Consider the following 14090-nt stretch of genomic DNA (forward strand, 5'->3'; position numbering starts at 1 on the left):
TTTAAAAATCTGTCATAAATAGCATCTTTTTTTTTTTTTTTTTTTTAAGTAAGCTCCATGTCCAATGTTGGGCTTCACTTCACAACCTGGAGATCAAGAGTCACATGCTCTACTGACTGAGTCAGCCAGGCACCCTGTATGTATTCTTTTTAACTAAAACTTTATGGGTTTTTTGAGATTTACTCACACTAATATATGTTGCTTTGGTCCATTCCATTCCTTTGGTCCAATACTACAATGCCGTAGTATTCCATTAATGGTTATACCATCACGAACTTCCTTTTTTTAATAATATTTGCTATTTCAAATGATGCGCTGTGAAACCCTCATACATGTCTCCTTGTGCACAGGCTGTCTCTCTTGAGTACTGCATGGAATTGGAGTTGTGAGATCATAGCTATGCCTATTTCCAGCTTTAATAAATATCACTAAATTGCTCTTTTAATGGTTGCCGCAATTTACACAGGTACTAGCAGTATGTGAGAGTCTCTGTTGCAACTGTATTATCACCAACACTTGATATAGTCAGACTTTCGGATATTTTCGCACTTCACCTGGGTATAAAGTGGGGACTCGTTGTTTTAAATTAGATTTCCCTGGGGCTCCTGGGTGACTCCTGGGTTAAGATTCCGACTTAGGCTCAGGTCTTGATCTCATGGTTTGTGAATTCTAGCCCACATTGGGCTCTGTGCTGGCAGCTCAGAGCCTGGAGCCTGCTTGGGATTCTATGTCTCCCCCTCTCATGCTCATGCTCTGTTTCTCTCTGTCTCTCAATAATAAATGTTAAAAAAAAAATTAAATTAGATTTCCCTAATGGCAAGTGAGACTGAACATCTTTTCACTGTTAAATGTCTGACTTTCCTTTTGCTATGAATTGCGTGTTCCTGTATTTTGCTTGTTTTTTATTTGGAGTCGCTTGTTTTTCTTACTGATTTATCATTCTTTTTTATTCTGAGTTCTAATTCCTTATTGGTTTTGTTTGCCGTAAAAATATTTTCCTGATCTGTGGCTTCGCCAGGCATTGTTTATGGCACCTTTAAAAATGTGTAAGTTTTATTTTGTTTTTTTTTAACTGAGATATGATTGACATATAATATTGTATTAGTTTTAAGTGTCCAGCATGATGATTTGATATATGCATATATTTTCAAATGATCACCACAATAAGCTTAGTTAACGTCCATCACCACATATAGTTACAAATTTTTTTTTCTTATGATGAGAACATCTAAGATTTACTCTCAGCAACTTACAAATATAGAATACAGTATTATTAACTAGAGTCACCATGTTGTACATTACATTACATTTCCAGGACTTACTTATCTTATAATTGGAAGTTTGTACCTTCGACTCCCTTCACACATTTTGCCCAATCCAAACCCCCCCCCCAACCACTCTGTTCTCTATACCCATGAATTTGGATTTTTTTCAGATACCCATATAAGCAAGAGTGTTTCTTTTTAATAGAGTGAAAAATGTATTTATCGTTTCCTTTAAAGTTTGTGCTTTTGTCTCTTGTTTAAGAAGTTATTCCTTAGCCTTAAGTCATGGGTATATTTACCAATACTCTCTTTTAAGTTTCATAAAGTTTTTCTTTGTCTTTGATGTATCTAAAATATATTTTTGTTTTTGGCAAGATGTAGAAATCTATTTTTTCTCCCGGATGAATATCTAATTGTCCAAGACCCATTTATTAAATTGTTCATCCTTTCCTTATACTTTTAAAATGCTACCTCCTTCATTTATGAGATCCATAGGTACATCTGTGAGTCTCTTCTTTTCATTTGGCTATTCTTGTACCATTGCAATGGAGTGAAATGCTTTATGTCTTGACATCTGGCAGGGTGAGTAGTCTGTAGTCTTCAAAATTGTTTTAGTTATTTTTGGCCTTTTGCTCTTCCATATGGATTTTGATGTCAATATATGTACTCTCTGCAAAGTAGAAAACCAGTTTATAAAAAAAATAACTTTTTTGGATGCTAATATCCTCGAATAACTTTTTTTGGAATTTTAAGCTGGAAATATTTATTTAACATTTTCTCTATTTAATCTTTGGGTCTTCGTTGAAATGCATGATGCAATTGATACTATCCTAACTTCAAATCTGCTGCTGAATTTGGCTGCCCTGAATTTTGGTGCTCAGAGTTAGAAAAGTTAATTTCGTTTTTAAAAAACTCAGTTTCACCAAGCTGAAGAGTGTTCGGTTGCAAAAAATGAGGGTTTGTTTTCTTAAGTAGCATTTGAATTGAGATGTTGAGGTAAGGCCAGGTAATCGCTTTCTTTTCTCCTTTTGTCATTAAGTAGAGTTAGAACAATGGGTGTTATTTGAGAGCTGCCCTTCTAACCTTTGCTGCTCTTAAAATGCCTTCAGGTCATCACAAGTTTCTTAGTGGTGTTTTAATTTTTAATTTAATGTTTAACTTCAGAGAGAATTGCTTAGAAACATTTACCTTGTTGAGCTACAGGGAAATGGTTAGATAATGGTGTCTATTGGTGCTGATAAGTATTTATTTTGGGGACTGAGTAAAAAAAATAGGATTGTCAAAGTTTTATGTAATTGGAAATTTACTTTGGATTATTTCATCCTTAAGACATTAAAAAGTAGGAAGATGTCTGGTCCTTTGATTTTTAAAATGTATTCTCCATTACACAAGCTTCCAGAGTACTTCAGTGAATATGAATTTACATCATAGCTGTTTCATAAATATTTTGAGGGATTTTTTTCTCTTATCTCATTGCCTTTGTCCAATGGGAGAAGAAATGGTACTCAATTCATTCCCTTCTGTGATTTACCATAAATTGGCCCTAGATGCTTCTTTTATACCTAAAGAGTATACAGTTTCCGTTTCAAAGTCCTGATTTTTCTCAGTTTCTCATCCATTTTCTGGGATGAACCTTGCTTGGCCAGGTTCCTCAACTGTGTGTGATTGAGAGAGAGAGAGAAATGGAAGTGGAGGGGGGGCTGGAAGGGTGGGGGTAAGTTAGTCATTCTCCTTTGAAGCATTCAGCAGGATTACTTATTATGGTGTATTAGAGTTTTTCCTTTATTATAAGGCAGTGGTCTTAGACTGGTTGGTTTTTGTTCTTTTTCTTTTTATAGTAGTTGTTTTTCGTCCAAGTTCAGTAAAGACCAAGATATGCCCACTCAGAGAATTCCTCTACAGGTACATGTAGAACATACAGTTGGAATTGAAGATAGTTGCTTATTTATTCATTCACTCATCATATATATATGTAGAAATCTATATATATACACACACACCCACAGGACAAATAGAGTGACCATAAAATTTATGATCCATAGCAGGACACTTTTGAGAGTGAAAGGAGGCTTTAGGAACAAGGAACACAAACCAGGGTCTTCCCTGGCAAGCCATCCAGCCCTGACCACTGTGTGTCATGCTTCCTATAACCAGGAAGTTTTTTAATAACCTAGTTTACTCGTTCAGGCTGCAAAAGGAAGGGAAAGAGTTGATTAGAAGGAAAGAGGAGGCGTCTGTATAGTCACTGCACCCTTTAATAGAAAACAAACACCCGGAGACTGCAGGTTTATTGGGTGCTAAGTGTGCCTGGCTGTAATCTGCTGGTTTCATTGAATTAGTATACCCTTTCTTGGTGCTGCTTTTCTAGAAATTGTGTCTCTACTTTGCTTCCTTATTACCCTTAGACATTTTTGGTGTGTGTGTGGGGGGGGGGGGAGAGATATAACTAACATATAACATTGTATTAGTTTTAGGTGTACCTTAGATATTTTAAAAAATTATTGTTACCTTCTGCATTTCTTTTATTTTGGACTGGCAATATTTCTGGCCCTAGTCTTTATTACTATTTTTCTTATTTTATAGTTACAGTAATTAGATTTCCAGACCATTCTCTAGGCAAAATCGGTTAGCCTTTTTTTTTTTTTTTTTTTTTTGACCATTTGAAAAGAAGGTCTAGTAGCCACGTGCTTTTCATTCCTATCCAATGGCTAAAGTCATAGGTTTTGTAGGTGGGTTTTTGTTTCTGTTTTTGTCTTTTTTTGGATTCCAAAAAGACTTTCACCTCAGATCCAAACCTTGCTAATTTTTGACACAGCAGAACAGCTTGGTGTGCCTGTATCCCAGCACACTGCAAAGCAGTCTCCAAAGGTAGAAGGAAGTGGGGACAGAGGGTGATGGATGGAGGAAGGGAGTGGGGGACACTTTCCTTGTGTTGGCTGTATGGACTGTTTTGGAAAGAGTCATTTTGTTTTTGTGGGTAATGTCACCCCTCCCCTTTTCTGAAATCTATCCCTAAAAGTACAAAATATGGGAGTGTGTGTTTGCTGATGGTCAGATCAAAGGTTCTCAGGGGGCTGGACTACCTGAAAAGGGAAAGGGGCTAGGGTAGCTCTCTGCAGCCTGACCTCTCCACTCTCTTTGTGAGGGAGTATTTGATGGGCACCTGGAGACAGAGCTGCTGGCATGACCTTCCCAGGTGCTGCTGAGATGGAATGTGTGTATCCGTGTATGGATATGGTCACTTTGAGCTATTTGAGGTAGAAAAAAGACAGTAACATATATACTAACATAAATATTGAAACAGAGTGTTCATCTTTCATCAGAGCCCCTTGGTTTAGAATCCTTTTGTTCAGCAGCAGTGAATTGTAACTATTAACTAATATTGTTTAAAAGATTGGCATTTGTGGCACAAAGGTAAGTGTAACTTACCTGAGTAACTTCTTCACCCTTTGCAAATATTTACAGGTTGAAGGAATATAGTTTAACAAAAGAGCCAAGTGATGTTGTAGTGTTTTACTTTCTGGTTTTCCTACAGTTCAGAAGATAACTTATCTGGAAAAAAAAAGGGAAGGTTTTGCTTGTGGAGAGTAATGGATTATTTTAAACCTCATTCCTTTCCCCTAAGGGTTGTTGCTGCATCCTTTTTAAGCTTTTGGAAACACAAAATCTGGATAACTTTTTTTTTTTTTGAGGGATGCTGCCGATAATGGTTAATAGCATAACATGTTGTGCTTTTATGAACATATTAAAGCACTTTAAAATATTCTATATGTTCTGGCATTATGATTTGAAAATAATATGGTCTGTATAAAACCTTCTTAGAATAGATGTTTATGTCCTTATGAACTTATGAAAACAACTTTTAGAAATGCTGTGTTTGTGAAAAAGAGAACAGCCTCCCCAAAATAAATGTTTTTATGGGAACAACAAACTCCTTGCTAGATTTCCTCTTCTGGTTTATGGTTCTTCTAATAATGTCATTAGTTAACAACAGGACTGATACCTTTAATTCTCCAGTCCCTTTGTACAGTTAAGTGCTGGCTGGAATCTTCTCCGGGCTGAAAGAATGACACATTCAAGAAGTCTCTGACAGTGTTTAAACACCTCTTATCAAAACTTAATTTCCATGAATGATTGATTTTGGCACTTGATGGAAGGCTGAAGAATGTTCAATTACCCCATTTTCATGTGCTAATGAAGCCGAAAGTGACTTAAGGGGATTTCTTTACACTGTGGCAGCCTGTTTGGATATGCACATGACTTCTTAGGTTTCTCTCCCAGGGTTTGTCTCTACTAAATAGTTGTCTTATTGAGTAACTGTGGCTAATCTGTCTGCTTGGCCACAGGCCTTGGCCTTACTCTGTAGAGCGGACTGTAATTAGCAAAGCTGTCAAACCAGGTGTTTAATTTCAAGAGAACTCATTTTATAAAAGTCTTCCAGTAACTTGCAGAATCAATGAGGTTTAGGTTTTCTGTTTGTTCACAGGCACTCCTTGGATATTAGGTTTTGAGTAAAATCGATATGGAAAACATTTTAAAGTGGGGAAAAAAAAAACAACTTTCAATTCCAAACTTTGGCTTCAAAAGTTTGACCATTGAATTCAATTTTTTACACACCGAACTCGAATTTTTTTTTTATTAAAACACTCCAACCTTGGCTGGAAATACAAAATTTAAGGATTTCCTGCCCCTTTCTTTTGGGGGGGGGGGGATTGAATGAAGGAGAAGAAAAATAGGAAAATACTTAAGATTCTCTCTACTAAAACATATGCTGTTTGTGGATTTAAATATTGATGATTATGCTACATGTTCTTTTATAATCATCTTCAATATCATTTTGGTAACAGAAACCCCAAAACTTCACCTATACATATCCTTCTGGGTTGAGACTCCCTTGGTGTTTATAACTCTGTGGATTCCAGAGAGGTTACTTCTCTGGCTTACCAAGACTTCTGAAGCCTGAAGTAAGTCACAGGCTGGTTTTGTGACCCCAGATGAGCCACTTCTAGCCTCTTAAGTTCGAAGCAACAACAGTCCTCATCCAAACTGCTTATTACTTCCTTACAGGTTCCGCTTCCTTCTAATGAAGGTGTCTGACTCCTTGGAACATGGAAAGTGCTGTGTTCCCCGGAGATGAGATCCTTGTTTAGATTGAGATGAACGTGCTGTGTGTAAACACTTAAGCCTCTCCTTATGGGTGTGTTCAGGCTCAGCCAAAACCAATGGTGTGACTTCTCTACCCAGTTGGTTACCGACTCCTGGCATAATCTTTACTTTCGTAGGAAGAGGAAAGCATGTCAGGGAAAAGAAGTGGCTTTGCTTCCTCGAAGGACCCCTGCCTAGTGAGCTTGCAGTTAAGAGAATTTCATCAGTTCGCCCTATGTGGCGAGCCTCAACTCTGATGAAACTGAAGCTGGGGATTCTCTGAAAACATCATTTAACTTCAGTGTTGCGTTGTCTTCTCTTTTCCTCCACCCTCACACTAGTTACCTCAGTGCATCTCCCCATGAAAGAGAAAGAGGGAAGAAAATAAGACCATGACCAGGTGTCAGCAAGTATACTCAGGGCCTGGGGGCGGGGGGGGGGGGCAGTGGGGGGACTGCCTAATGGAGAAATTACTCTCCTTTCCTGTCCTGGGAAGCCATGGCATGTCGTGGTCCCGGCCACTCTGTGTTCTCCATCAGCTCCCTGTCTGCTACCCATTCAGGCACTGTGTGGCGGAGAGGAGAGAGGGTTTAGCTGGAAGACCACAATCCTGCTTGTGCCTTCTGTACTTTGACAACAGAGCAGGGTCCCCTCGTTCCCTGGGCCATGGTGTATCATAGGAAGTTTACCTAACTCCCGTGTTCAGTAATTGCTTATGCCACTTGCATATAATTTGGAAGGCGTGCTAACAGATGAAAACACACTGCACTCAAATGAATGATTATTTGCATTATTTCACTGGGGCTTTGTCACAGCGGGATCTGACATGTTTTTCTGTTTCTTGGTGTGATTTCTCTGATTGTTTCTAAGTTCATGTCATTGCCATTTGACATGTTCTTTAGGAGTTGGTGAATCGAAACTTATTTGACACAAAAGCAGCCAGTATTTTTGTTACAGTGCTGTTTGAGCAGATCATTCATGTAAAATTAACTACTAATACATCTTCCAAATCACATAGATGAGAGAGGGTTGGAAAATAAAAAGTAAAATTCAAAACTGATTTTCTTGGTACCTTTATTATTATTTTTTAAAGTTTACTAGTAATATAACCTCTTTTTTAGTAATCTCTATGCCCAACGTGGGGCTCAAACTCACAACCCCAGATCAAGTGTTGTATTCTCTTCAGACTGAGCCAGCCAGGCACCCCTGATTTCCTTGGTACTTTTAGATGTTTTCATTTCTTCAGACATTTAAACAAAGGAGGTAACATATATATTCCCCACGTTATCTAGATTTTTCTCTGCTTCTTTATTCCTGAAGACCTCCTACCGTCACTCCTCACTTGAGGATTAGTGAACGCGGGCTTGCCTACCCATTCCATTGCACTGGTCAGCCTTTTTTAGGTTTTCCAATTTTTTTTTAAATGTTTATTTATTTTTGAGAGAAAGAGTGCGAGTGGGGGAGGGGCAGAGAGGGAGAGAGGGAGACACAGAATGGGAAGCAGGCTTCAGGCTCTGAGCTGTCAGCACAGAGCCCAACGTGGGGCTCAAACCCAAGAACCATGAGATCATGACCTGAGCTGAAATCAGACGCTTAACTGAGCCACCCAGGTGCCCCTCTTTACATTTTCCTAAACTCAACTGTTAAATGACTCTCTCCAGCTCCAAGCTCCCAGTGACATGCTTCCTCCACAGTGGTGTCAGCTTAAGCTTCCTGCTGCATCAGATGCTACACCCTAAGAGGGCAGGGACCAGGCCTGTCCTCTTCTCCCCTGCACTCTTTTTATTCACTGGGTGTTTCTTCAGTGAAAAATGCACCGTTTTAATGAAATCTCATCTTATCTCCAGACCCTATAGTGGCATTACATCATGTGCAAACTAAACTTCAAACACCTCAATCCTGCATTCTCGTCAAAGCCTGTTGGGAAATGGCCCCGACGTTTCTCACAGAGCTCATACTAGTGGAAATGCTCTCCTAGGCTTACCTTCCTTCCTGTATTGTTCAGGGCTGGCACCCCTGCCCCCTTACTCCTGTAACTGTGCCCTGCCCTTTCTAAATCACACTGTCTTTTGTTCCTAGTGTCCTCTTTATAACATCAGTGAGCACTGATTATTTACTAAGTGCCTGGTACTGGGGATGCACAAAAAAGAAGTCAAGCAGTTCCTGCTTTCTAGGATTTTCCTCCCTTCCCTGACTGGCGGGCAGGAAGGGGTAAGCTCTGTCAGGTAACATCTGAGTGTAGGAGGGAAGGTGGGGGTGTTTGGTGGTACCCTTTCCTGAAGTAAGGGCAGAGGCTAGACACTAGCTATCTATCTATTCATCCCTGTTTCTCTAGGGCTTTGCCTGGTGCTTTTCTTTTTTTTTTTTTTTTCAAAAAAATTTTTTTTCAACGTTTATTTATTTTTGGGACAGAGAGAGACAGAGCATGAACGGGGGAGGGGCAGAGAGAGACGGAGACACAGAATTGGAAACAGGCTCCAGGCTCTGAGCCATCAGCCCAGAGCCCGACGCGGGGCTCGAACTCCCGGACCGCGGGATCGTGACCTGGCTGAAGTCAGACGCTTAACCGACTGCACCACCCAGGCTCCCCTGCCTGGTGCTTTTCTTAAAATAGATGTTGATTACTGATAATCTCTCTCCCATCTTGTTTGCCTTGTCTTCTGCTCCTACCAGTACCTCCCACCTAGAAATCCTCCTCTTCAACTCTGCCTTTCACAAGGCCCAGCTCAAATACACCTTCTCCATAAGGTCATAGCCAGTACATGGCCCAACATTGTCTTTCTCTCCTGAAGACCCCAGGGACCGAGCGTAATTCCTTTGTGGTGGCAGTCACGTTCCACCATGTGTCCAAGTCCATGCCTTTCGCCATGCTACCTTCTCTTGTCGTAATCACTGGCCCCTAGAACACTTGCATGGGGATTGATACACACTTGCTTTTGCTTCTCAGCGTAAAGTAAACTCACTTGGGCAAAGGATATTTGAAGCAAGGAAACTGAACAAATTTCAAATGGATGAAATATACTCTTACTATGTATGTGACAATTAGGTTTTCAAATGTTACTCATATGCTTCAAAGCAGATTCGTCACAGTTCCATTTTATAGTGTAACAAATACTAACATGGATTTTTAGGACTGCTTTATTTTTCTTCTGGTCCAGAGAGCTGGATCACACTAAAATAAAGAAAAAATTTAGAAAAGCTATGAATTTACTTGGGTGAGTAATTAGGCATTCTTTAGGCAAAGCATTCCCTGAGGGTTATGTTTTGTTTTGATTTTTCTATGAACTCCACTCATTTCAAAAATTCACACACATTCAGAACTGTAGTAAAGGAGAAAGAGGGTACAGAAAATATATCTGCATATGTAAGTAGGGAGGAAAGAAAAAACTACAGGTGGAGAATCTAGAATTAATGAATCGGGTGCAAATATGAGAGAAACCACTGAGATAACAGAAGGAGCTAACAGAAGGTGTCAGAGGCCAGAGAAAGTTGCTGAACTTCCGCCCTGAGAGAGTGGTGATGATCTCCTCCCTCCTGAATATCTGACTCACCATTATGGCAGGTCACAGTCAACGGAAGTTCAACAGGCCACTCAGAAAGCGAAGGGGTCCCAAAATGTGCCCAGTCCTCTCTATGGAGGATGGTGAGGCCTGGGGAAGCCCTTTGCAAACAAAGTCAACTTGTATAATTAAGTCTCACAGCTTGAGATACCCAAGAATCTGTCAGCGCACTCTCCTACAAGCACTTCAAATCCTTAATGTCTTTTCATTAAGGAACAGAAGCCCTTTCTCAAAGAAAAGTTTTCTCAAAGAGAAGTTTGCTCAGAATCTAAATCAATAAAACATATATGTGATGGCTGGATACCATAAAGAAAATGGATAAGAATATAAACTCATTTTATGTATTTAAATTTAAAGCACTTATTTATTTATTATGAGACAAGTCAGTTCAAAAAACTTTTTGAAACCCAACTATGAAATCCATGGTTTTGTCTGATAACTACAGCCTTACATCAGCCTGGGCATCCAATTAATTTCTCTGTTTTGTGTTCACCTTGTCAAATCAATCTATTTCATGAAAGTATTGCCCAGTTGGGTTCAATTCATCTTAAGGCTAATTAATCTTATTATATCCATCATCAATGGTTGGATTTTTTTTTTTTTATTTTCTAGTTTTAAGGTCAAAAAAGCACCCAAAACGTACAAGTGCTAAAACAGAGCTACCTACACCATGCTGCTGCTGTGGACCTGTGCTATCACAGCATGCCCTGTCATGTCAGGGGTTCATTTGTTATCGGACGACTCCCTTTTGGCAGAGAATCTGTGTGGGACACTTCCATGCTCTTTCTGGGATCTCACTGAGCTCAGCCTATAGGGACTGGAGGTTCATTCAGGTGGCCTAACATGCATAACTTGCTCAGGGCTACATTTTTAAAAAGAACTGTGCAAGGCAAATGGCCTTCTAATCAGTAATGGACACCTGAGAATCTTAGCTGTAGCCACAGAATAACAGCAGACATAGGCTGCAGAGTTCAGTTTGAAAACTATTGCTCTAGTCCATGTGGCTCTATTAATCCCCATAGAGTATAACTTCTCATCTTTCCTGTCCTCTTTCATTGCATCTTTTTTTCTTGGAGTGTTTCTTTTCTGTTTACTTTGTTTAGCTTTCTTATTCTGAAAAACTAAGTTGCGTTGTTACAGATACTACCCAAGATATACAGAGTGCTTAAATTTGTCACTTTTTATAATAGAGAATCCCAGAGGTAAGACTCCAAGAGGAACCTCTGGCACCTGATTTTGGCCTGGCCTGTGAAAGGGAAGTTGGTACCACACCAGGATGTCTTGATGTTGACTATGGTTACCTGAAACCTGGAGAGGCAGTTTGGTCCTTTTTTTCCACAAGACCTGAATCCTTCCGTCATTCTCTAGATGGAGAATACAGGACTTGTTTGGGTCTTGACTTTCTACGATAGAAGTAAGGGGATGGTTTGTGAGTGGAGTAAGCCCTGTATGTGTGAGGAATGGGGTAGTCTAGCCCCTTGTCCTTGACCAGCAGTGCCCAAGGATACAAGTCAAGAACCCCCTCAGTCTCTCCTGCCTCACAACGCAGATGGGCACTAATCCCTTCATGTGGGCTCTCCCACCCTCATGAACTCATCTAAACCTAATTATCTCCCAAAGGCCCCATCTCCAAATATCATTACATTGGGGTTAGGGCTTCAACATATGAATTTGGGGTGGGAGAGACACAATTCAGACCACAGCAGTAGGCCATCTGCTCTCTATCACAGCTACTCAACTCTGCCATTGTAGCATGAAAGCAAGCAGAAAGAAATGAGTAAATATGCTGAAATTTGAATTTCATGAACTTTCTTGTGAAAACTTGTCACCAATTAGTATTCTTTTGATTTTTTTCTAACCATTCAAAGATATAAAAATGACTTTTAACTCATGGGCCATACAAAAACAAGCAACAGGCCAGATTTGGCCTTTGGGCCATGGTTTGGCAGCCACACCTGTCCAGCCCCTTTTCCTTCTCTCACCTTCTCTCAACACTGTCTTGTCTTCACCTGAGGCCAGCCTCACTGTCCTGTGCATAGGCTCTTTTCCTCTATCCCTAATCTCCAGGGGACTGGTCCTCTCCCTTCACTGGGTTTGGTCACCTCCTCATAGGGGCATTTCCCACTGGTCTAAGAGAGCTTTCTTCTTCTCCATCCTGTTTTCCTGCTTTATTTTGTTATCGCGTAGCTCATGTCACTGTTTAAATGTAAATATCTATTTATATGTCTTTATTGTCAGTGTCTCCAGCCAGAATGCTAATAACTCCATGAGGACACAGGATTGATTTGCCTACCTTCTTCACTGCTGTGTCCCCAGTGTCTAGAATCATTTCTAGGCCATAAAAGATGCTCAATAAAATACTTGAATAAAAAATATTGGATAAATGAATGACTGGAAAGAATGCAGATGCTGACGTAAGATTTTTTTAAAGTCTGAAACCAAATTATTCTAACGTATGTCATCTACCTTTGGTATATATATAATGACGACTATTAGCACATTTCTAAAGTTTGGATTTATCCTGACAAGATAGAAAGTATTGCTTTTTTAAAAAAATAGAAACTTAAAAGGCAACAGTCAGTTTTCTGGTGACAGGTATTTTTTTTCTCTTGTAATAGCTTAAGTTTTCAATTATTGAGACCAAGATAGTTTGGGAAGATGATAGACTGGGTTTTCCTTCTTTTGTCTGTCTTTTTTGTGAAACGGGATTGGGAAGAGAAGGAGGCCTAGGGATAAATAGGTTCATAGAGTTCAGGACACAGGCTCCTGGGCCGATGAGCGAACTTCCTTACATGTAAAAGAACAGAGCCTTGCCCTTGGAGTCTGAGTAGTGGTCATCTAGAGGCCATCACCCCCCCCCCAACCCCCCACTCCGACCCCAAGCATTCCCTTTTCTGGGATGGATAACTCAAAGGTGGGGAGGTTTCATTTCTTCCTTTCTTTTACAAGGTGGTAATCTCTTAGCTGCCTATGGAAATAAGGCTGCTTTGAAAGAGGAGCTTTGCACATTGTAAACTTTTCCCCCAGGGCAAGTCAGCCATCCTTAATGCTTCTTGAAATTAAAATTTCTTCTCCCCCTCTCTCTTTCTTTTTAACTTTTGTTAGCAAAGAAGAAAGTGAACTTCTCTGCACTTGTGAAAAAGTGCTGCTTGGGTAAAAAGGAAAAAAAAAAGGTCTGTGTCCTTTTCCCCTACAAATGTGTAAAATCATCAGTTTACATTAAAACATTTCAAACTGCTCAAGGTTTCAATGAAACGCATGGTGCTCAATGATGAATTTTGTGTAAGAAAGAGGGAAAGACGAGAATATCTATTTGCATTTGCTTCTGTTTGCTACAGAAGGACTGGAAGGATAAAGAACAAAGCAGTCATGATGGTTTGTGGTGGACAGGTGGGAAGTGATGTTGGAGACAGGACCTGAAGTGAGACTCTCCCTGAATATTTTTAAATGTCATTCTGAATTTTGAATCATGTAGTTTTTGGATATTTTCTATCCAAAAATATAAGATGAAAATAAATAAAAATATTTCCCAAATTCCTAACTTGCATCTTACTTTGATCTTTGCATTTACTCTTCTAGGGTTTTCTTTTTTTCTCCCTTTTTTTTTTTTTGAGGGAGTTGTGATTTTTTTAAAATGTGGTAAAATACACATAATATAAAATTTACCATTTTAACCATTTTAAGAGTGCAAATCAGTGAAATTAAGTACATTCACAATGTCGTGCAAGCACCACCAATATCCATTTCCAGAACTTTTTCATTATTCCAAACAGAAGCTCAGTACACATTCAACTGTCTGGCTGTTAAAATTCTATTCTACTTTCTATTCTATTCTATTCTACTTTCTGTCTCTCTGAATTTGGCTATTCTAGTTACCTCATTTAAGTGTAATCAACAATATGTGTTCTTTTATGTTTGGTTTCTGTCACTTAGTGTAATGCCTTCAAGGCTCATGTGTGTTGTAGTATGTATAGAATTTCATTCCTTCCTTCTTATGGCTGAATGATATTCCACCATATGTTTCTACCACATTTGGTTGACCCGTTCATCTGTTGGTGGACATTTGGGTTGTTCCTACCTTTTGGCTATTATAACTGATTTTTGACTGCTTTCTTAACAC

The sequence above is a fragment of the Prionailurus bengalensis genome, chromosome B2 (genome assembly GCF_016509475.1).
Source record: "Prionailurus bengalensis isolate Pbe53 chromosome B2, Fcat_Pben_1.1_paternal_pri, whole genome shotgun sequence".
In the NCBI taxonomy this organism is placed as follows: domain Eukaryota; kingdom Metazoa; phylum Chordata; class Mammalia; order Carnivora; family Felidae; genus Prionailurus; species Prionailurus bengalensis.